The sequence below is a fragment of the Vidua chalybeata genome, chromosome 18, assembly GCF_026979565.1.
Source record: "Vidua chalybeata isolate OUT-0048 chromosome 18, bVidCha1 merged haplotype, whole genome shotgun sequence".
Classification (NCBI taxonomy): domain Eukaryota; kingdom Metazoa; phylum Chordata; class Aves; order Passeriformes; family Viduidae; genus Vidua; species Vidua chalybeata.
In genome coordinates, this window is record NC_071547.1 from 7,423,336 (window position 1) to 7,446,811 (window position 23,476).

Consider the following 23,476-nt stretch of genomic DNA (forward strand, 5'->3'; position numbering starts at 1 on the left):
CATACACAACGTGCTTATTTTATTTGTCTTGCATTGTGATTGCACTTGGATTCATTTTTATTTATGTGGCACATACTGCAGGCAACTCTGTGAAGGTGTATTTTGTAGGTTTATCTGATGAGCATGGCAGGGCAGGCACATCTGTTTTTTCTTGTTTCATATCCCCAGCATTTGGTGGGAGAGGGCTCTGCAACTGGAGCACTTTCTAATTGCAGGACTCCATCATTGCAAGATTATTTTTTCCCAAGTAATTCCTCTTTACATTCTGCTCTGAAATCCCACTGGGTGCCTGCTCAGCAGTGCTTTAACTTCTGAATATTGAAACCAGCAGGTATGGTGAGAACGGAATATTTTAAACAGCAGAAGAGACCCTTAGTATAGTGCATAATATCTGGCTCTCTCTATGCTGCACTGGAGACAAAAGCTGTGTGAGAGTCACTTAGGGTACAGCTGTTTATGGAGCACTGACATGGACTTCCAGAGTATATAAAAGCTCTAAAACAGGAGAGTGGTGCTGGGTGCTGGAAAAAAAAGGGAAACAGAAAGACATCTCTGGGTTGGTAACTTAGCTTTTAAGACAATTTTCTAAATAGAAGAAAATTTGCTTGGCAAAACTATAAGATGAAAGACATTGATCCAAAGGTAGACATTTATGGGTAAAACATCTTATTTTAGTGCCTGTCTGCTGTATAGTGTGGAGATCATTATGGTAAATGCTTATCCTTTTAGAGTAAGTTGTTGGCTGTGATACAATTGGAATTAGTTACGTGCAAAGGTTTTTGTAACCAAGTGTGACTTCCAGCAGAAAAAGAAAAATGCAAGTGAAACTGCATGAGCATATAAAGTAGATTTGTGTAGGTCAAAGAAGCAGAAAGAGTGATTTGGGGCTAAAATATTGATAGCACCTTGTGAAATCCCTGAATTAATGCTTTCCTGGCAAGCAGGCATGTGGGCATGTGTTAGGGGTGTTTGAGAAAAGTGGAATAGATTACAATCCAGAAATGGGATTCTTGAGCAAGGTGTTTTTCTTTTTCTTGGATGGGAGAAATAGCTGAGTAGTTACTTTCCTACAAAGTCAAAAGAGGCCACCTTTGACATAAGGTCTCTATGGGGAACAGTACATAATGTGAAAGAGAAAATAACAAGGGAATGTTTTTTAAGGGGTCCGTTTCTTTTTCTTATGAGGGCTATTGAAATAGAAAACTTTCCTGAGCACAGCAAAAAGCAAATGCAACTTAATTATGTTACTGATACTCTTCTTCTGAAATGCCTTTCTTAGTTGTCTAAAAAACAGAAGAAATGCTAATTCTGCAGTATGATTGTTTCCTTGCTATGCTTAATTTCTTTGCATGTTTAATTCACTCTGAACCTTAAAATAGCTTTCTTGTGCTTGTCTTGCTAGCCTCTTGTGCTTTATTTACTTTTGAATTGATTTTCAAGCTTTCACTCACTTCCTTTTGGCATGAAGATCTGTAGGGATAAGGGGATTGTATCTCTTCCTCTGTCCTCTGCTGCTGTGCTTCTTCCCTTTCCTCTGTGTCATGCAACGCTGACCTCATCAGCTGGGTTTTTAATACTCCAAATGGAGGAGTTCTGTGATGGGAGTTGGGAAGCAATACTGTCATACAGTTGGCCTGTATGACTAATCAGTTAGAGAAAGAATTTGGGCTGCAGAATAGCAGAGACTTCATGCTTGATTGATGATAACAGCAGCCAACTGACTTACTGCCCTTACTGCCAGCATCCCCCACACTATTAGAGAGGATTTCTAGCACAGGACAATAGATTTGTCTTAGTAAGCATAATGCTAGGGTTTGTAGTGCATGACATCAAAACCAAAAGGAAAGCAGGTCAAAATGGATGGCTTCCTGATTATACTTAGAAAAGCAGGCGTGGAAGAGTCTGGAACTACTGTTTGCTCATCCCCTACCTGCACACTTCCTACCAAAAGAAGTTGATTAGTCTCTGTACTCACCACAGCGTAAAGAATTTCTTTCATTCCTAATGACCTTTACCATGGAGCTTGTTTTTCCTTGGCAAATCTCCCAGACCATAGGCAGGGCTGATTTCTTTGGCCAGCAGAAGTTATTCTCTTTGAGTCAGAGCTTATGAAACTGCCATTATACATAAGGGTAGGATATATGGAGGGAAATAAAGTATGTTTTATAGAACCCATAAGAAAGTAGGGAAGGCTACACTTGTTTAATATAAATGTATCTTAATTTCTTTTGTCCTACAAGCTGTAAACAGCTCTCAGAAAATCGTTTTTCCTCTGGGGTTGTGGTATTTTGTGTCTAGTGATGTGAAGTTGCTGCTCTACCCACAAAGCCATGGATCATACTGGTTTATTGAAGCTGCAGAGAAGTTGAAGTGGGAAAACTTTTTTTGTTGCAAAGAGAAAGATGAAAGTTTTCCTGGATGAAATCAAAATCTGTTTATGAGTCTCAGGAGAGCAATTCTACTCTGCTGCTTTACAGGAGAGAAAGGAGTTAAGAATATGGATGTTTCTAACACATAGACATAGTAATACTTTTTATGGATACTGTGAGCTTACCGGGTGTCAGGTGTTAGCAGATTGATTGCAGTCAGTATCACTGCAGAAACCAAGCTGTACTTTTTTCTGTTTAAATATCATTGTGCCCACTGTTCTCATTACACCTACTAAAACAGAAGCAAAAGGCACCTAAAATAGTATCTGTGCACTGGATACTTTATTTGGATTGATGTAGGTGCTGTTTGGAGCAGAACTCCACTGAGTATGTAAACTAATATTTAAGATATTTCTGTAATCAGACTTCAGTTGCTGGATTGAGATATGTAGGTTAATTTATTATCTATACAAAGAAATTGCCTAAAATGTAAATAGCTGGTAATGCTTTCTGCCCAGAATTTGAGCTTTGTGTTTGACATAGTACCTAAGAGAGAAGTATTAAGCTCCATTACTGATTCTGATTTGAAGTTGAATGCTGAAAATTCATTGTGAAGTTGTTAACAGCAGGGAGCTGCTTTTGTGAAGAAGTAAATTAGAAGCTTTCAAATCTTTCAGTACTGACACACTAAATAACCTCAGAAATTGATGAAGTTTTTATTTTGTCACTGGCTCATCAATAGTTGTCCTTCTTTTCTAGGTCCCTTATTCATAACAAAATGATTTCAGTATAAAAGGGACTTTAGCCTTTCACAATTTGCCTTCACTTCCTGCTTGCTTCATTCCCAGTTACCACAATCTAAGCCACAGAAATACAATTACAATATTGAATGACAAGAATTTACGAGACAGTTTGGTTCTGGAAGTGAATTTGTTGTTTGTGATGTGGGGACTCGTGTGAGGGCTGAGGGCTGGATACCTGTGGCAGGACTGACGGCCAACCCTTCCCGAGCAGCTCCGCCGCTGGGAGCCTTGCCAGGCACGCAGCCCTGCCAGGGGTTACTCATCCTTGGCTGCTTCCCTTCTGCTGCACGTGCCACATGAATTTAACATCCAGCTATCACAGAAATGAAAATGGGGCACCGTGTGTTAACCTGCAGCTGAATCAAAGAGCATTTTAATGCTGTCATAAAACTGCAAACTCTTATGAAGCTTAAAATATCCCAGATTGCATCTCTTAAGCTGTTATGCTAATGTTCTGTATTTATGTATGTGCATTAGCTAAAAGATGCAAAGTTCTCAAATGGAAAATAAAGTCTGCAGTTTCTGCTCTGAAGTGCATCTGCACCATCTCTTTATGAGGTTTGAACTGATGAACTTGCCTTATGTTGTGCTTCCCAAACAGATGCCAGAGAGACTCAGTCCAGTTACCATCAGGCTGGTACAGAGATGTACTGTATGTTGAGATGTTCTATATTCAGTGCTTGTCCAAGTCCACAGAACTCAGTGGAGTAGCATGGGGGGGGGGGGGGGGGGGGGAAGATTTTGCCTTGCGTGGATGGATCTTCTGGTATGTTCTGGATACATGACAACTGTGAAGGTGGAATTTGAAGCCATTTTGCCCAGCAGAAGTAATTATGCACTCTACTTAATACTAATTTTTATCTTTTTCAGGCTAAGCAGCACATTTTAAAGACAGCTCTGAATGGAAAATTAATTTTACTTTACTTTTCTGTGGTTGACTTGGTCTCCTGGGTCTGTAAACCAAACCAGTTGGTGTTCAACTTTTTTAAAGTTCAGTCATGCCCAGGCTTTTGACTCTGATGAGCATTTTAGCCATAGAGCTCTGCATCAATGAGGAACAGATAAGGCAAGAAACATTTTGTCATTTTCATTTTTCCTTGGAGAAAATAAGCTGGGGAAAGGATTGTAATCCCCCCAGTGATTTGGGTAAATGGATGGGTGGTACAGAACCAGTTCGGAACAAGAAATTTTAAACTGAAATGTTACTGAGTTAGTTCTGGTTCTCTGTGGAGAGTAAAGGGAGGAAAGACCAGACAGAGAACAGGAATTGTGCAGGTTGGAAAAAGCAGCAACACTTGAGATACTCCTAGGGAAGCATTCCTTTTGTTGCCAGTGGCACTCACTGTGAGCTGAGTGAACACTGTCCAGTGTCTGCCGGAACCAGTTCTTCCTGCCCATCTCAGAGCAGCATGTCCCTCTGCATGCATTTCCCATTTATGTTTACTTGCTGTAATTCCATTTGGGGAAGTGTGCAAACATGGGCAGTGTCCTTGGGACAGTGCAGAAGGGATGCAGGAGAAGGGAAATAGGAGGCATTACAGTGTGCTTGAGGTTGTGTAAGATCTGTTAAGGAACTGTGGTAGGTAGAAGTCGTGTCTTTAGAGTTCCTGCACCTGAAGGAAGAAAGTATAGTCTTAAAATATTGCAAAGCAGTTAAATCAGTAGAGAAATAAATTTTTTTCCTGCTACAGTTGAAAGGTGTGTTTCATATTTTACCATTTCCTTTGCACTTTCAGTTTTAGAGTTCTTTAGAAATCTTTGCTTGTATCTCTGCTAAAGTCTGCTTTAATCTTCAAAGAAATCTTAGAAACCTCAAAGACACTCCTTCCTGGTTAGTCCCAGCACAGGTTGTTCTGCCAATGCATTACATCCTGACTCAAGCCAAAGGTACTGGTTCTGTGTATTTATCAGAATTCATAGTTGGATTCAAATAGACTTGCACCATTCTGAGCACTGAAAAGCATTTTATCCCGCAGGAGGTTCAGAAGGAGACAGAATGTTGCTTGGGTTTGCCAGGAGAGGGCACATGTTAGCCAGGGCAGCCGAGGTCTCCACCCCTGACCTGCTGCTGCCAGACTCCTCTGGGTAACTCCAGAGCTGGGGCAAATTCAGTTACTAGCCCCCCCAAAAAACCAAAAACCCTTGGCATTTTCGCAGTCATTCAGGTAGGTTACTTGCTCTTACAGGTAGCATTCCTCGTGGCAGTTTGCCCCCACAGTGAAGAGTGACCACCATAAAAAGAAGTCTTAAGATCAGCTGCAAGAGTTTTTAATCTTCATCCTGCTTTATCTTACCAGGGTTCCAGGGAGATGTAATTTCATTTGTGTTGTGTGGGGTTAATGGCTTGACAGATACAGGAATATTAATAAATATTTCTTAATTAAAAGGTGTACTGAATTGCTAAAAGAGGAGGTAATATCTCTTTATGACATTTTTGGGCATAACACAGCTAGCCTATCAAATGAAAAGAGATAAAAATAGTAATTTGCACAGTCAGATGTTTTGAAGCCACAGAGGCAGGTAACAAGATTTCAACATCATTGATTCATCTGTGAGCAGAACCAGAGTACCGGCAGGGAGATCAGCAAAATAACCTGCTGGTGTGTCAATTAAATCTCTCTAGTAAACAATCCAAACAAGTGAAATTCTGCTTCAGGCATTTACTGCTTCTTTCTGTAGCTGCAGAAATTCACTACTAGACAATTCTAGTGGTTGAAAAATATCTGTCTGGGTTTTATCTTCAAAGTACTGTCTATCAAACCAGATTTTGCAAGGACTGTTGCATGAAATTTCTCAAGTACCGAAATTTTAAAGAGTCAGAATAAACAGGAAGCAAAGTTTTAAATGACAAGCAGAAATGGAACAGTAGTTCTCAAACACAGTTTTTACCTTTTTGGATCACTGTATGTTGAACAATACCGAAGATGGACATAAATCATTACATGTGTTGAAAAAGTGTCTTAGTTTGTAAAAAACAATCAAAAATAAAAAGCCGTTTTAGATTACATCATAGTAAAATGTAAGAGAAAAAGGTCTCTTGACTGAAAGATTCCAGGTTCAGAGATCTAAGAGCAAACCACTGTATTGCACTGTGTTGCAAGGAGTTCAGAGAACTCTTCCTGTGCAGTCCTGTGCTACTCATGCTGTGCTGTCGCTGTTCCTGCTGTAGTAGAGCATCTGGATTCCTTGTCCAGGATGGCAGCCCCCATTCCTTCTGGGTGTAATTCTATCCTGCAAAGCACTACTGTAAGTTCGTCTCTGTGCTTTTCTCTGGCACTGTTAGGGGTAGGAATCTGCAGTGCTGGAATAGCTGAAATATTTAAGGCCAGTCTTACACTTCAGTAGACTTGTGCTGATGTTGAACTTGTTCCAGCTTCTACATATTTTTAGATATTGTGGCATGAAATTTCACACTCCCCAAACCGTGGCTTCAGGGCAGTAGCACTCGTGGCCAGTTTCCCAGCTCCAGTAGGGGCTAACGGCATGAGTACAGGGTGCAGTGCTGCATCCATTCCTTTCTCATTATTTAATAGAACATGTTAGCTGTCATAGCTTTGTTCTTCAAAGGAGATTTTGACACAACCTATGCATTTATTGATGAATCTGATGTATAAGGGGGAATAGTTCTCTGTGTAACAAGAATCTTCAGTAGTACATGTTGTCCTGGGCAGTTTGTGTGTTAGTAAGAGGTGGAGAAGTTTAAGCCCAAGAGCAGCTGATGGTGAGTGATTCTGAATAAATTGATATAATAATCTGAATTGAAAGCACAGCATGTAGAGTGACATTTTTAGCTTTGTTAATGTGTTTCTGGATAAAGAGGATTTTTAAATGATATGATATTTTTCCTGATTGGAACCAGAAGAGCAGTTCAACACTGAGAAGGAATAATGTGAATGTTATGCAATTTTACAGTAAATATTAAGAACTTTGAGCTATGGCAAGGGAATAAAATTTCAGGGCTATGACTAGGTAACTAGGTACTCAATACTATTCAATATGAACACTGCATCCAGATTAGCTAATTTGATGTAATTCTTAAGTCTTTTATAAAATGGAAACAGAACATGAATAAATATTCACTTGGGGATATTTTTCTCTAAAACCTAAAAAAGTATTTCTATACCCCTTGGTTTTATTGGTTTCATTTTTTTCTGTTCATCTGTGGTTTTCAAGAGTCCCACGGTTTCAGATACAGCTTGACAGTCCTGCTTTTATTTTACTCCAGTGTTCTCCCAAATTGGACTGTATCTGGTATTACTTTAGTAACTGTGTTGTTGATGGACGTGGATAGTTGTCCATCCCTGCTGCTGTTCCCATCAAACCTTTGTGGACACACACACAGAAGGGGTCATTTTTCTTGAGACTTACTGTAAATTGTGGCATGAAGGATTGGTGGCCCATCACAGATGGGAAATACTGTGCCTGCCTTGATTGAGGGGAGCAACACACCAGACTCTTGTTCATCCATTGCTCTATTATTGCCTCACTGTGTTTCCAAGATAGGAAGGAAACTGCTCTGATGCTATTTAAAAAAAACTCAGCCAAACCTCAAACCAAGAAAAGCTGAAGGAACATTACCCCCCCCATCCCAAACCAATACCCACAACCCTATCCATTCCTGTTTCTGTCCTGGATAAAGTATTTAATGTAGTTACATGTGGCTGTGTTAGATTTTTTCCAATAAATAAATTCTTCATCCTTTTCATTTATTCCTGATTTCCCAGATTAAGCCTGAGGACTTTCTGCAGTCTAAGTCTTTTATGGTAATCAAAGGTGTCCAGTTTTATAGCAAATGCTCTGATGTGATCTTTTTAATTTCTGTAATAAGAAAAAATAATAGGAGTTTCTATAAATTAAAAAGAATATTTTATACAGTGAAGTGAAGTAGCGAGTTTAAAGTTACACAGAAACTACATGAAAATAATCTGTTCCTCTCATAAACTGACATAAGATTTCAGCAGCACCCTTGTAATTTGGAGTGTACCCATTAACGTGTGTGAGCCTGTGTGTTGATCTGCCATAGTTATGCTGGAAATCTAGAAGTTAAAACCTCCAGCTGCAGTTTGGCTGCTCAGGCACCAGTGCAGGAGCTGGGCACTCACATGCACCCAGACTACAGCTAATGAGCACTAAAGTTAATACATTTTCACAGACACTCTGAAAATTACTTCAAAAGATGCTTGAACACACCAGTTCATATGTGCAGGAAATCATATCTGCATGTGGAAATACATGCTGTTATCTACAGGTTTGGATTAATGGAATTTTTTTGGTTCCTTTTGAGCTTTCCCATTCTTCGGAGTCAGCATAGTGATCAAAGAATCTGAATAGGGTTATGAAAGTAAAAAATTCCTTTTAATTCCAGGTTTTGCTGTACATTTTCCTTGGATACATCATGGTGTGTCTCCGATAGGAATTACTGGTGCTAACATTACTTCCCTTGGAAAATACATTGAAGTTTCAAGTTGAAAATCTCTATAAAAGTGAAATAGAGATTTTATAAAATATAAAGATTTTATAAAATATTTGCATTATGGTGTTAATGGTGGCATTTCATTAAGTTGTTAGTCATGAATGGAATTACAAAATTTATTCTACTTTCTGCATTTTCAGCATCTTTCAATATTTTTTTGGACATCAGACAGTATTTTGAGTTTTCTTAGGGATTTGAAACTTCAGAGTTGACTTTGCTAACAGTAGCCTGTGCAGGTTATGGAGAGGACTGAGACAAATAATGCAGTGAGTTAATTTTCTGAATTGTCAGTTTGGAATGTTATGAGATGTCCGATCACTTGGTTCTGCTTCTGGTGTGACTGGCTGATTTCAGAAGGGGATTAAAAGCGGCTGATATAACTCCTGCTTTCAGTCGGATAAAGCTGGAATCTGGAGGTGCTGGTTGGCCCTGCCAAACTTTTCTCTATTATACAGTTTTCTTTTTCCTTTCCTTAACATTTTGGGAGAGGGGCAAATGCCACCCTTAGACATGTCTAAATGTTACTGCACATTCTTCAAATTCCTCTTCTTAGTGTTTCACAAGTGTGGAGTTGGGTGCAGCTAAGAAATGAAGATGTAAAAAGAAATGCTAGAGTTGTCTGTGGTGTCTCTATTGTATCCAGGTTACATAAGCGTGTAAATTAGTATAATTAATTATATCTACTTGTTTCAACAGCCAGCTCCTGAAGCTGAGCTCACAGTCAGTCAGTCTAAATAATTTCCTTTTGCATGATTATGTCATTACAGATATTAAGGACCAAGCGTTATCCTGATAGCTCTAGCTTAAATACAATCAGAATAATGCATGTTTTCTAGAAAGAATTTAAGTACTAAATCTGTTTAAAGTCTTGACAAAGCGCTGTGTCCAACAGCATGGCCATTACTGTAATTCCATTCAGCTTAATATATGCAAACCAGAGAGTTTCAGTCAATTGCAGCAATAAAACTTTTGTTTCAGCTGCCAAGTTAATCATTTGACTCCTCATGATTGTGTGTTTCCATGAGATTTGGATGGGCTTATGATTGACAAACATACAATTAAAACATGCCCTTCAAAACTGTACATCTCAGAGACCTACTGAAAGCTCAGTAATATTCCTAAACAACTTTTCATTAAAAGAATGGTGGATTGTGGCTTTCAGCAGCAAAGAAGCTGCAATTTGTAGGTCTCAGCATCAAGTGAACACGGCCGAGTAATGTTAAGATTTATTGTGGCCTTAGCCTTGGATTTAAATCTCACCTAAATGTAGACTTTTATTCTCTTATTGATTTAAACTTCTCTGGCTTTAGTGATTTCTTTTAATTAACATCTAGAGTGAAATTACGTAGTTCTTCCACAATCTAATTTCCTGTTGCCTTCATGTAGGACTGAGTGTGGTTAACAGAGAGAGAGCCTGCTAGAGTTTTTAATAATAAGGTTATGCATATACCAACTCTTGGAAAATTTATGCTGATGGCTTTACCAAAATGTACAAAAATTTATGGGCACTTCGGTGGATGAAAAAATCTTATTTAAAACCATAAAATTCACTTTATGTTATTAAAATTCTGGTATTGTTAATCAAAGTAGGTTAATAACAGGGCTTCAGTGGAAGGTATATTTGCTTCTTGCTCTCTTTTAGTGTCTGGATGGCCTCTGGGCACATGGAAAAGTCCAACTCCCTTTCTAAGGGAGAAGAACAGTAGGAGTTAGATGAGGCCTAGAGGGAATAGCAGTTTATTTTATATTATCATGGAAATTTATTAGCATTATATGAGCAGCTTAATATATAGAAGCTTTTTTCATCAGACTACTCAGGGTGATTATATTTTTTTAATATAAAGTATATCATTAATTGTTAGTTCATTGCAATTTTTCTAGCAAGTCTCAGACAAGTGTATTTTTGTGCAGTTTTGCAAGTCTGATATGGTGCCATTATATCTGATACTGTATTCATAGGATCTGTTTCACTTCTTCGTGTTTTGAGATCTGAGAAACACCTAATGCCTGTGACACTGTTGTGATTTAAAATCAAAATATCTTGCTTGGTTCCAAGGTAGTTGTATGAAATATATTTCCCTTCTCTAATAACTAGTCAAGCTGAGGGTGTTTTGAGGCTGGTGTTTTTGGCATCATCAATCCTTAGCTGCATTTTTGGTGCCACAGAAATGAGAGACATCTCTGAATCATTCAAGAGGAATAATAAAATGAGAGGGGAGAAGAACATCGGTGGTGTGCCCCAGCCCTGAGGTGCTGGAGCTGGCACAACCCCACGTGAGTGTTCGGACTGCAGGATCTGCAGTAGCTTGGCTGCTCCCATCCAACAGCAGCCCTTCAGATTGAAAGAACAGATTGAAAGAACAGCCAGACTCTGTCTCTTAAATCTGCACATTATAAATATTTAAGATGCAAATAAGACTTGTGTGATGGAGCTGCTGCTTCTGTGTTTTTGGCGGTCAGTCCTGTTCATCAGTTTTATCGCACTCGGTGCTTGTTGCGAGGACACTGTCCAGGCTGGCAAAACTAAAATTAGATCTGTCAGCTTTTTACTGCTTTGTGGTTTCTCATGTTGTGCTAGTCCCTGTTCTGCTGCTCCACTCCCTGAGCCTGAGCTGCAGTGAGCAGTGCTCAGCTGAAAGGTTCTGCAAGGCATGAGATCTCAATTACATCTGAACCCAGACAGATCCCAGTGTGGCACTGTGCAGCCACACCTCCAAATGCTATGCCACTGGTACTTCTATGACCTCAATTGTTCTCATTTCTGTGGTTTTTATGAGCAAAAGGGGAAAGGTTATATGGTACTGAAAAACAGATTCAACAGGTATATCAAATCTATACTGATAAATAAATAAATTTTTACAGCAATGCAGTTCCACGCTTACTGTTCTTACCAGGAATGTGTATTAATCCTTCTATCAACATGAAGAGCAGGAACTGTAGCATGGAGCAAATGTATATGAATTGTTTTCCTGTTTATTTCTTTTCTAGTAATTATCTATTCCCTTTCCTGACCAGCAGTGGCTCTGTAGGACAGACTCTGTGTGTGCTTTCTTCACTATTCAGCTTATTTTCCTTGTTTGTTTGCTGGCATATGTTTTTTTCCTTCCTTGTTTATATCTCTGTCTAGCCACAGAGACAGTTGTCTGCAGTCACTAAATCACATATCACAATGATCAGTTAATATGAATTAGTCCATTGCTACTTCATACATTCAAATGTTTGTCGTGGCAGGTACCACAGCAGCCACATAAAGCCCATCCAGCGAGAGGGATAAATACAGCAATTGAGGCTCTCTCGACAGAGCTGGGACAGTTCTCCAGGGTCACACGTTGGCACACACTGCCAGTGCCAGTTCACACGTGGCACTGCTGTTCTGGTCACAGTGCAGATGTGGCTCTCCTGAGTGCCTTTCCTTGCCAGTGTTTCTGTGTTCTTCCTGCCCACAAATGTATTTGGTGTCAGCGTGCTTCACTGCTAGGCTTTCTAGCATGTGCTCTTCTCCTCAGTACTACACTGCTTCATTTGGCCTTTCAAAAACCTTTGGTCTCTTGGTTGTGTCTCCACTGGGAGCAAAATGCAGCATTTGGGACTCTGAGGTCAGGCTGTCACTGAAATAGATTAGGCAGTTTATTGTAATTGCCAAGTTTCTAGTGATCTGAGTTTACTCCCCCACCTCTTTTTGTTTTTTCTTTCTATTTTAAATACTGGCTTGTCTGTATCAGAATCCTAACACTCTTTCTTGGTTAAGTTTTCTGTAGCACATCCTCCCAATATTTCTTAGAAAAATAACAAGAAGTTGCTTGAAATTAGCAAGATGTTAGAGTTTTAGGAATATATTTTCATGTAATTCCCCTTAATTGGCCTTAAAGATAAATACAAAACAAGGAGGTTTTTTAATATAGGTCGAAATAGTTTATTCAGCTTCTTTACAGTAGATTTGTAATTAATTTTCTATATCAGAAGAACTACAGTAATACACCATAAAAAAGGAAACAGTGTGGCAAAGCAAATAATTTTGCTTCAGAAGTGCCTGGATAACCAAATTCCTGCTGCTTTCATGTTTTAATCCTCTTTAAAAGAAGAGGCTGAACTCTTTCAGCAATTAAAGACCAGATTAAACCAAACAAACTGTTACAATTCGATGATTGTTAAACATACGCACTGAAAACACTAAGAAACAAACCCTGTTAATAAATGTGTATATTTACCATGCTTCCATTAATGTAAGATTATAGATACTTACAGAACTTCCATGGGAGGGTGGGAACACATACTCTCCTGGGAACTTAACAGTTCCTGTTTTAGCTGCTCTTGTTTATCCTGGGAATTGAGAGACCTGTAGCTTAGTGTTTGAATATATTGCTGTATCGTTAAATAGCCAGAGTGCTATGACTGCCCAGTAGCCTGAGTGCATTAGAATGAAGTTTGTAAGAGTTCTGGGACTTGGAATAGAAATATTATTCTTATTTCCTTCTTCATTAAGCTCTCCCTGCTTTTTGTGTGAATTCCCAGTTGGCTGGGAAAGGTTACTAAGCTCTCATCTATATCAACTACAAATGATTGATTTCTTCTATCCCTAGATATTCTTCCTACCCATCTGTTTTACATTCTTAGAGCAGCAATTTTTGATGCTATTTATATCTTTCCTTGGCAATTGTTTTTCAGTTTAGATTACTACAGTAATTCACCTTTAATTTTCCCTTTGCTTTATTGAAGTAATTTATATTAGTGATCCTAATCTGTGCTAATGTCACACTGATCCATGTGCATGCCTGAGTAGAGGCCCTTCTTTTTCTCTTATGTGAACTTCTGCCTTCAGATCATCATTAATAATCAGAACTTTAAATTATTTTTAAACAAAGACAAATAGAAACATTGTTATGCAATTCAATAGAAAATACATAATTGTTGTGTAAGTCAGACAGACATACTGTGCTCTTTCGCTGTCATGCAGGGACAGACTTTGCATCCTTGCAATTTCAACTGCGAAAGCCTCATTAGTCAAATCAGTGCTTCTGTGGAACATAAAGTTTAAAGAATGCCAGCACATATGAAATTATCTATTTACCATTTGGTTTCCTTACTGTTTATATGTATTTTGTTAGTTTGGGAATGCTCATTAAGTTTACCTGCATACACACACATCCACTTTGCCAGTTTTCTGGAAGATGTATGCAGCTCCTGCCACCCAGGAGAGTGCTATGGATTCTGCAGGTTTGCTAGAGGACTCCCCTTGTTTCAAGCTACTTTTCTAAGTTCTTGTTTAAAAAAAAAATTGAAATCCTGCTTCATGTGAAGAAGAGCTGTAAGAGATGTGACTGAGGCCTCATTCAATTGTGTCTTTTTTAAGGACCAAGAGGAAGGCATCACTTAGGTGTTAAGGATTGCTTCTGAGATTCCAGAGATTTATCATTCACAGCTCTTGACTTTCAGCAAATTGTCATTCCCTCTGTGAATTGTCATTTCTCCAATCTTACCTGTACTTTTTTGTTCCTTTCTTTTACCTTTATCAGCATGTAATAGTAATCTGTCTGTGGCAACAGGCCTTACGCCAGTTACAGGATTAGGTGCTGGTCTAGTAGTGACTGCATGAGGTCATTCTAGTGGTCAGCTTAGACTATTTAGAGTATTCAGATTTATCTGCAGCAATGCAAATTATCAGGAAAACAGTTCTTAAGTTAAGCTACCCTATAATTTTATTCACAAAATATTGTTAGTTAAGCTTTCACTCAGGCTGATTTTCTTCTTCTGTTTGGGCACAGAAAGAACTGGACATTGCTCAAGTACATATTTTTGGTAAGAAATTTCCTAGCTTGACAAACTATCTGATAGCTGCTTTTGTTCCGAGTTGAACCCTTGCCAGTGAAATTGCCAGGGCAGAAGCTGTTGGCCACGGGCAGTGAGTGCAGCATCATGAACATGCCAGAACTCTGTCAGAGCAGCACAGGGACGTCTGACGCTGCTGCCTGCACAGTGCTGCCGGTCATTGTCATCCCCGCTGAACTGGGACATGGCTCTGCTCTGCTACAGCAGCTCCTCTCTGCTCTGTCTGCAGTAGGATATTGATTGCAAATTGCAGCTTTCCTTTTTGAATTGAAATTGTGCACAGAGATTCTTCTAAAAATTCCAGCTTACTTTGGAAAATCTGCTGTCTTAACCTTACAGTTACAGGACTGGGTCTGGCTTGCTTGAGAGAGGAATTTCTACCCTGGAGAATGCAAACATCTGCAGCCAGTTTCCCACAGTTGTTGTGACCTTTGTTGGCACTAATATATTATTACTAAAACCAGGATTGATTTTTTTATCCTTCTTTTCCAAGCTTAAATTTCATTATAGAATTTTGGAAGATCACATTTGCCTCCTATTTAAATGAATAAATTTATCCTCTTTCTGTAAAACATAAAAGGTGACTTTGGTTACCCCATGAATGCTATCAAGTCCAATTTAGATACCCTTAGTATACTAGAAAACAAAATTAGATAATTCACTATCTAAATTAAATGAAACTCCATATTAGCATGTAGTATAACAAAATTCCTTTAAAATTTTTCATAAAAAGTGATCAACTGCTGCATTTTAACTTAATTGGGTGTGATGAACTCTTACTTATATTAAGCTGTAAAATTTTAAATTACATTTTTAAATAAAAGGTGTTCAGTTATAGTTTTATTGCTGTGTAAGTTCTTGAAACAATGCTGTTGGTAAAGTCTCACTTACTATATATGTACCTGCACCAGTGTCGTACTAGACTGGTACCTTGTTTTTCCATTCCTAGATGTCTGTTTGTAATGAGAATTATTAGGAACATAGTACTAGCAGCTGTCAGCAGGCTCTTGATAAGAAGATTATTATGTGTTAACTTTAAAGAGTTAGGAATGTATAATTTATGGCTACTTGGTGGATTTTGCAGATGTCCCAGTTGTACACAGTTGCTAATCGGAATGACTTGATGGAAAACAAATCTTGGAAATATTGTCATTTAGGTTTGTTGTGATCAAGAAACTGCTGTTTGAGTGCATCTCCTCTGTTTGATGTTTAGGAAGAAATCTTAGTCCTGTATTAAAAACACTAAACTGTCTGGGCTTCTTATAAATATTAATTTACCAAATGCACAGAAGTCTGTGACATTTCCTTCAGAAGAAAGGATTAGCTTTAATTTTGCTTGTATCATAGCACAGCAAAGTGAATCCCTGTACACTGGCTTTTGTAGTTCTGTATTTCATACATTTTCTTTTAATATGTCATGTCTTTATCAACACAGCAACACAGTAGAGGAAATAGGTGCACCTGGTTTGGCAGAGTTAGTTCAGCCATTGTTTCTGTAATAAATTATTTACTTCACTGGTAGCATGTAATGACTTGAGTGACATTTTATAGGCTGTTGTACATTTTCAATCCTGACATTTTAAAAAGCCACAGTTCTTATCTGTGACATGTCTGTGTACTGATGCATGGGCTCTTTACTACTTCTGTAATATTTATATAAAATTTATTGGCAGTAACTGCTATTACCCAGCGCATCTCTTTTGAAAGGTCTGTGTATCTCTCCACATTGACTGAGCTGTTCAGAGGGGGTTTGGAACTTTCTGGGCATTTTGCCACTACTTCTGTCTGAACTTTGCATTTGTATCAGCTGCTTTAGTTAGTGGTTGCTCGCTTGATGTTAACATGCTGATTTACACTATAATTAAGAATGAGTAGGAGTTTCTAAGGGAACTCAGAGCTCCTAAGTAACACAAAAATAATGCTGTTTTAAATAAATTTCTAGGGATAATTGAGTGTAAATATTAAAATATCAAACAGCTTCAAGTCCACCTCTTTTGATGGAAAGCTTTGTAATGAGTGTGCAGGGTGGCTGCTGTTCATTATGTTTGTATCACATCTTTAAGAGGAGAAACCTCACTTCCCATGACTGTTTCATGTGTTTTGATTCAAGTTGTGACAAAGCATATACCCACACACTGAGTTGTGTAATGTAGCTACCTCGTGTTTGCCATCTGATACCTTACATAAAAGCAGAACTGTGCTGTCAGTCAGAATACCCTACATTTCTTTGGGAAATAAAATAGCAGTTTAGCAAATGAAAATGTAAGATGAAGGAAGAAAATTCTTTCTTTTCACCTCCTTGTCTCTTAGTTAAGTAAATGACAGCAGACACAAAATACACTTCTGAGAGCTCTATTCAGCTCTGCCCAAACTTCTGGTGATTTATCTGTCACAAGAGGTCTTGCCAAGGAAAACATACAATTGGAGGGTATCAGCTTCTTGCAATCAATAAAACAAAACATGGACAGACAAATTAATCTGGGAGTAAGTGAGCTCTTTTCCACTGGTCTCTCTTTTCCATTGAGGTAGCTTTTGCCAAGTGAAGTTGTGCTGGCTGCAGTCTGCTGCTGTAAGTGACAGAAACATTTGTTCCTTGAGGCTGCTTTGAGGTTGTAAGTGTGCAGTGAGGACTGGAGCCATGAGTCTGCAGGTAATTTTTCTGCTACCAAATAAATTACATGATCCAAATTCCGTATTCGTTATTTTAATGCCAGAAATGCCAGAGAGAAGGTCATTTGAGTGACAGAGAGAACCAAAGATAAAGGCTTTCCATTCATACCCTGGGCAAGATTTTGCAATGGGTGCTTATAGTGCTGAATTGAAAAGCAGTCTGCTTGTCCATCGTTTATTTTGGACTACACTGGTTGCTTCCCTCACACTAGGCAGTGTTAATGTCACCAGTTTCTGTGCAGAGGGATCTGCTCTGTGCCCCAGAGCATGTTCCAGCCGTGGTTTGTGTCACACTGGCTCCATGTCACTGGCACTCAGACTGGCACAGTGGGAGCCAAGGGCCAGGCAATCCAGTGGAGCTGCCCAGGCTGTACCTGGCTGAAGGCTGCTCCACTGACTGAAAGCAAATGTTGTCAAGAGCTTGGGTGGATGCTCAGAAGCTTTTTGAGTAAGGGACCAAGAAGGTGTGAGGAGTGGACTACCTGCACAGACCAGGCATAGTTGATGATACAAAATAAGACATTAAGAAAAAGGAATGGTAAAACACATTGCTATTGAACTTCCCATCATGCTGTTTGTGTAAAAGTACTCATCTGTTGGCAGTGCACACATTTGCAATAGTGCAGAATCAAAATTTGTCCCTAAGTCTTCCTGTAGTCTAATAAGCTGCTCACATTGTCACCATGTTAGAAAAGCTTTAATAACTAATTATGTTCACTGGAGTGGGACAAGAATGAAGTGTGTTGGGGATGCAATTGTGGAACTCGCTGACTGGCAAGAAATGCTTTGCTGATAGATGCTTTACTTTCCCAGACATTTTTGCAGTGTCAGTGCCTTGATGTTCTGTTAAGTTCTTCCTTCTGAAAATACTTACCTTAATTAGTTACTATAGCTAGAGACTAATTGTCTGATTTTTTTTTTTGTCATTTGTTGGTGAGTAAACATCAAACCACTCAGTCTTGCACAGTGCAACTGGGGTAATTAGTTACAAGTGAGAGATAACAAGCAATCTGAAAAGCCATTACAGGTTTTTCTCCACCTTTCCCATTTGAGAGCTGTAAGATACTTGATTAAAATTAGCAATAAAAGTACATCACTGGAATGAAGCAGCATTTTCTGTAATGAAACAGGTGTTTTATTAAATGTAGTGCTGTCCAAGCTGGTGGGTTTTCCCCCCCTCTCCCCTGCACCACAGGTTGTGTTATCAAATGGGCAGCAACCAAGGGCTGAGAAGGGGACTTTGCAGAATGGCCATGAGCCTCAGCAAGCTGCAATCCTGCTTCCCAGGATTTGGGCTGAAGCTCTGGGCTGCATCAGCCAATACAAACCAGCACTCGGCTTCCTGCCAGCAGTTGGACTGTGCCCGGCATTGTCTGGTCCAGGTGTTTGCCATAACCCACACAGCACATCAGGGACTGTCACTGTTTGACAAATACCCTGCTCAAAGAGTAAAATGAAACACGTAGATTTGTGTTAAAAAGACAGGGAGTTTTTTCTTGGTGATCAACACTAAATTTTAGGCTATACAGGTGTGATAATCACGAGAAGACCACCAGTAATACTGTGGGTGAATATAAGACTGCTGATAATTTATATACACATTTTGGAAGTACTTGTGAAGTAGGCAAATGCACTTTATTCCCAGGTTATATGATTAAAAAAGATTCAGCAATCCCACAGCTGTACATGAATGCTATAATGGGACTGGGTCTTACCCAGGACATCCCAAGCCTTAGGCAGCTATCTTCTTGGCTCTGAATCAACAACAAAAATACAGGTGAAAAAGGAGGAAAGAAAAATCAAGGGAAGTACTTTTTCCAGTAGTTTTTGTCTGTTCCAGGTGACACTAAATGTAAAGCATTATTTCTTTCTGACTTAATAAAATAAATAAAATTAGTTTACTTAGAGGAGATAAGTAATATTCTTATGAGACAAAAGCTAAAAGAAATTAGGCTTCAAAGAAGCTCTCTTCTTGCATCAGAGATGTAGAATTTTTTTTTAGCACCTCTGTGGTTACAGTGAGTCTGCAGGATTGAAGTGCTTTTCCTTACTTACCACTCAGGTGTTTATTTGACCATTGAGGCAAAGGAGGAGCAGTGAGGAAGGGTCTCATGATGGAGCCATGTGTTGGTGGAAGGGCAGTGGCATGTCTGTTTTTTGGGTAAACTTTACCTGAGTGAAACCCAGCAAGGGTGATCTGCAAGAATCAACTGCTTGAAATGTTCTTGATCTCAGGAAGAGAGTAGGAGAGTGGGAAACCAAGACAAAGGATCCTGCTGATTAACTTCAGGAAATTGCTAGGATAAGAAATGCTGTAATGGAAATGCTGCATAAAGCTCTAACAAAAAAAAAAAAAAAGAAATTTTAAAAACATTGAGTTCTTTCTGGTGAATTTTCTGTCCTAATTTCTCTTATTCCCTGCTGTTAGAAGAAAAAATGTCAGACAGGATGAGGTATATCTGTGGAACCACAGTTGACATTTTTAGAGCCACTAGATGGCATTTAGACCTGGATGATTGAAAATGCTCTGATGTGTGCTTATGAGGCAAACATTTTTTGCTTTTAAATCTAGGAATTAATGGGGAATTAAATATATATTTGATTAAATTTTAAGTTTATAAGGGTGTGATTTATGCACATATGAGTGGCACTGGGACAGAAATCAGGAGGATCTTCATTAAGGGAGTTTATTTTCAATACTCCAGTTCTGTGGGATTTTTTGGGGATTTCAGGTGGTGGTGGAATAGATGCTAGAGCTAATGCTTTTTTGTAAACCAGCATGACTCAGGAAGGGGAACCAAGGAGACATACAAATAAAAGACTTCCACAGTATTATGTAAATGTTATCAGTTATTCAAAAATAATCCCCTTTTCCTAGTTCCCCCAGATGGAATAAAAATCTTTGTTATTTTCTTTGTTTTTCTTACAGAGTTATTATCGAACCAAGGGAGAATTTCCATCTTAAAAGTCACTACAAGAAAGAAAGATTATAAAAGGTACTGTGTTTCTGCAGCTGAGTCTCTTGAGTGTCTTGTTACTATTTCATTATGTGTGTTCTTAAATCACTATCTTTTTACTAAATTGTCTTTACACCTCAGAAATTCCATCATTTGCATGCTATTCAAGGCCAACTAAAATTTGTTGAACATAGTGGTAGAATGGTTGAGGAGCAGAAAGAAGGGAATACCCCTATGATGTCCCTTAAAACTGGAGCTAGGACAGGACCCTCTGCCATTGTTCGTTGTCTCCGGAGCAGAGGCAGCGGCTGGGGTAGGACACAAGGGCAGCTGAGGAAAACAGGGATGACAATTTTCTCTTTTGTGCCTTCTCGGATCCATCTCTCTCTTTTCCTATCACCATGGAAATACTCATTTAGCTTCATTCTACCCCTGACAGAGCAGGGGATGCCTCTAAACTATGGGACTTCTTCCTGCAGGCAGGAAGGGTGAGAGTCTCAGGATGTCTTCTCCTCTCTCCTTGCCCTCCCTGCCAGCTATAACTTAGTCTTTCTGGAATCAAAAGCCAATCCTCTGCTCTCTTAGAGGATGATCATAAGCATTTTCAGCTGCTCTGAATTCACTCAGTACTTTGGTGTGTCTGTTTTAAATCTGGGGACTTGAAAGTGAATAATGGGTTTAAATATTAAAGTACTCGTGTTTATTTTCCTGAAATATTGCTCCCTTCTGTGTACTGCTTTATTTTTCTCAGTGTAGGTGGATTATAGTTTTAGCCAAGCATTCCTCGAAAATAATCCTCTGAATAACACATATCATGTTACTGATTTTTATAAAGTTTTTTCCATTTTCATTTGATTGTTTTTAGATTAAACATACATGTTAAACCAAAAAGTTTTACTGAAAATAAATAGCTCATTTAAAGTTTCAAAGCTGTTTGTTGGAAAGATTCTCAGCAGAGTTTACATTGTATTTACTGTCTGAATTGTTTGGGACTTATCTCTGTTACTTTCATAGTTTTAATGAAATGAGTTAGACGTGTTATTATAGCTGAAATGTATTCCTATTTATACAGTGCAGGATTTTTATTTTAATATAGTAGAGGGAATTTCCTTTAAACATTTGGAGTGGTTAGAAAATTAAAGCAAATTTGTTACTTTTCCCACTCAGCAGTTACCAGCAGGATGGTTATTAAAAAGGGATGTTTGAATAGAAAGTTGTTTCTTGGAGCAGGTCTTCAGTGATTTGGAAGAAATATTTCTGCTTCCAAATAACTGTAATTAGGCACTAGTGATAAGTTTGTTCCTGGAAGTAGGAAATATTCTTGATGGAGGATATAAACTACAAAAAGCATTAAGATTTAGTCAAAGATAAAAATGTAGGATAGGCTTGGAAGGGGTGAGATCAGAGTCTACCTATAGCTATCAGGAAGAAAATTACTCTCCAGAAGACAATTGCTACTGACCCCCTAAATCCAATATTTTTCCCAATTCCTGCTGATTTTCAGGTCAGGGTCAGCCTCAGCAGAAGGTGTGATTTGGATGTGGTAGTTGACCAGTCGAAATGGAGGTATATGAGCAGGTCAGATTCAGAACAGGTTTCCCATGCAGGGAAGGAGGGATTTGGAGAAGGGGGGATCACTGGAGGTCTGGTGTGATGTTGGTGTTGCCAGCCCAAGGCTGTGGTGACCCATGCCAGGCTCTCACCACGTGCAGAGCAGCCAGACACCACAAATGCTTACATTTTGATAGAGCCACAAACCAGTGAATAAAAAGCTCTTGTAATAAAGATATAAATCTTAGTCTTGAAGACTGATACTTGCAGTTTTGCTCAGTGTAAGCACAGCACGGCGTTTCTGTGTGAGGGAAAATCCAAACGAGTAAAGAATGCTTGAGCCTGGACTAATCAATGAGGTTACTATGGCATCTTGATTTACCCAGGGATATGAACCAGGCATGTCCTGAATATTATTCTCTGAGGGCTACTTTGGCTGTCAGTTTAACCCCACAGAAGCCGAGATGCTTGGCTAATAGAATAGGAAATGCTTCTCAGGGATAAGGATTTCTGCCTTGAACATTCAGCAACACCTTGCACCTGGAAACAGGAGAGTTGAACTGGCAGTTGTGGCAATGCTTCTGCCCCTCAGCCAGGCACCACCTCTGGAGCAGCACCTTTTTATAGTGTGTAACAAGGACTGTTCTGTTGAAAGAGGTTACATGCTAAAATCCATCATATGGAATGATGACTTTCTCCAAGACTTTCATTAAAATGTATCTGCTTTTCCTGTCTTTATGTTTATGCATGAACTGAATGATTATTCAAGACAGCAGATGAGTTAAATACTTTTATTTTGCTCAGAAATTATTTATTAGTTCTCAAATGCATGTTTGCCTTGTAATACTAAAAAGCTGTGGTGTTAATCAGCACAAACTTGTATTGCATCCTAAACTTACAAGGGTAAAATGAACTTGGATTACATTTTAAATGTACAGATGCTGACACAGTGAAGGGTGTGCTCTGCACATGCCATTGCAGAACGCAGATCAACAGTTTTGGTCTAAACAGAGTAGATTTACTTAGTGCCTCAGGCTTCCAAATGTAGCTTGGTGAAAAAAAAATCCTGGATTTAGAATGACACAGATGTTACTGGAGAGAATTAAAGCTAGTGGGCCTTATTCTGTTTCTTCTGTCTTTGTATTGCTTTAATCTCTTAATTGATACTGTTCTGGTTTTAAGCAACATAAGGTGGAAATCTGATTGTTTTTAATGAGGGAGGTTGAAATATGGAAGATTAATGCAGTAAAATTGGTTAGTAAGCAGCTAATGAAATTACTTTGATTTAGTAGCTTCAAGAATTATACACGAGCATTGCCATTATGTTCTTTCCTGTTTATACTGATGTTTTCAGTTCCCTGGTGGAGCAATAGAACAGCCACCCAATTCTCTAGATGTGCTTGTGAGAGGTAAACAAGACCCATGTTCTGGAAAACAGCTGAAGGGTTTTGGTTCTGTTTTCCTCCTGAAAGCAGGTGAAAACCACAGGGAAGAGGCTCACTCTGAACACTTCAGACCTGTGAATTTTTTTCCTAGCAGTGCCAGTTTATTTATTGGTATAAAATGCTTTGGGAGATACTAAATATTTGATTCAGATGAGTTAAAGAATCTGTTTCTGTTTGATGCACTTACTTGCATTAATCTTAAAAATAGTAATTGGAAATGCCCTCATAAACCCTGAGACTGGAGCCCTAGAATTAAAAAGCATTTGTTATTACCCAGGAATGTAGCTGTGCAGTTTTATTGGCCTTTCTTCTACTGTAATCTATGGATCTCATTTAGCTGCATGCAGCCCTGTTCTTCTGAAACATAAAAGGAAGGAAATCT

At 38.8% G+C, this 23,476-nt stretch overlaps 1 protein-coding gene across 1 annotated transcript in view; it reads left to right on the forward strand.

The window, feature by feature from the left end:
• The first annotated feature begins 20,077 nt into the window (after positions 1-20,077).
• The window catches only part of ARVCF (ARVCF delta catenin family member), a 164,335-nt gene continuing 160,936 nt past the window's right edge, over positions 20,078-23,476 (forward strand). Inside the window, exon 1 of the mRNA XM_053959464.1 lies at positions 20,078-20,137. The gene's annotated coding sequence lies outside the window, so the exon portion shown is untranslated. The remainder of the gene's footprint in view (positions 20,138-23,476) is intronic.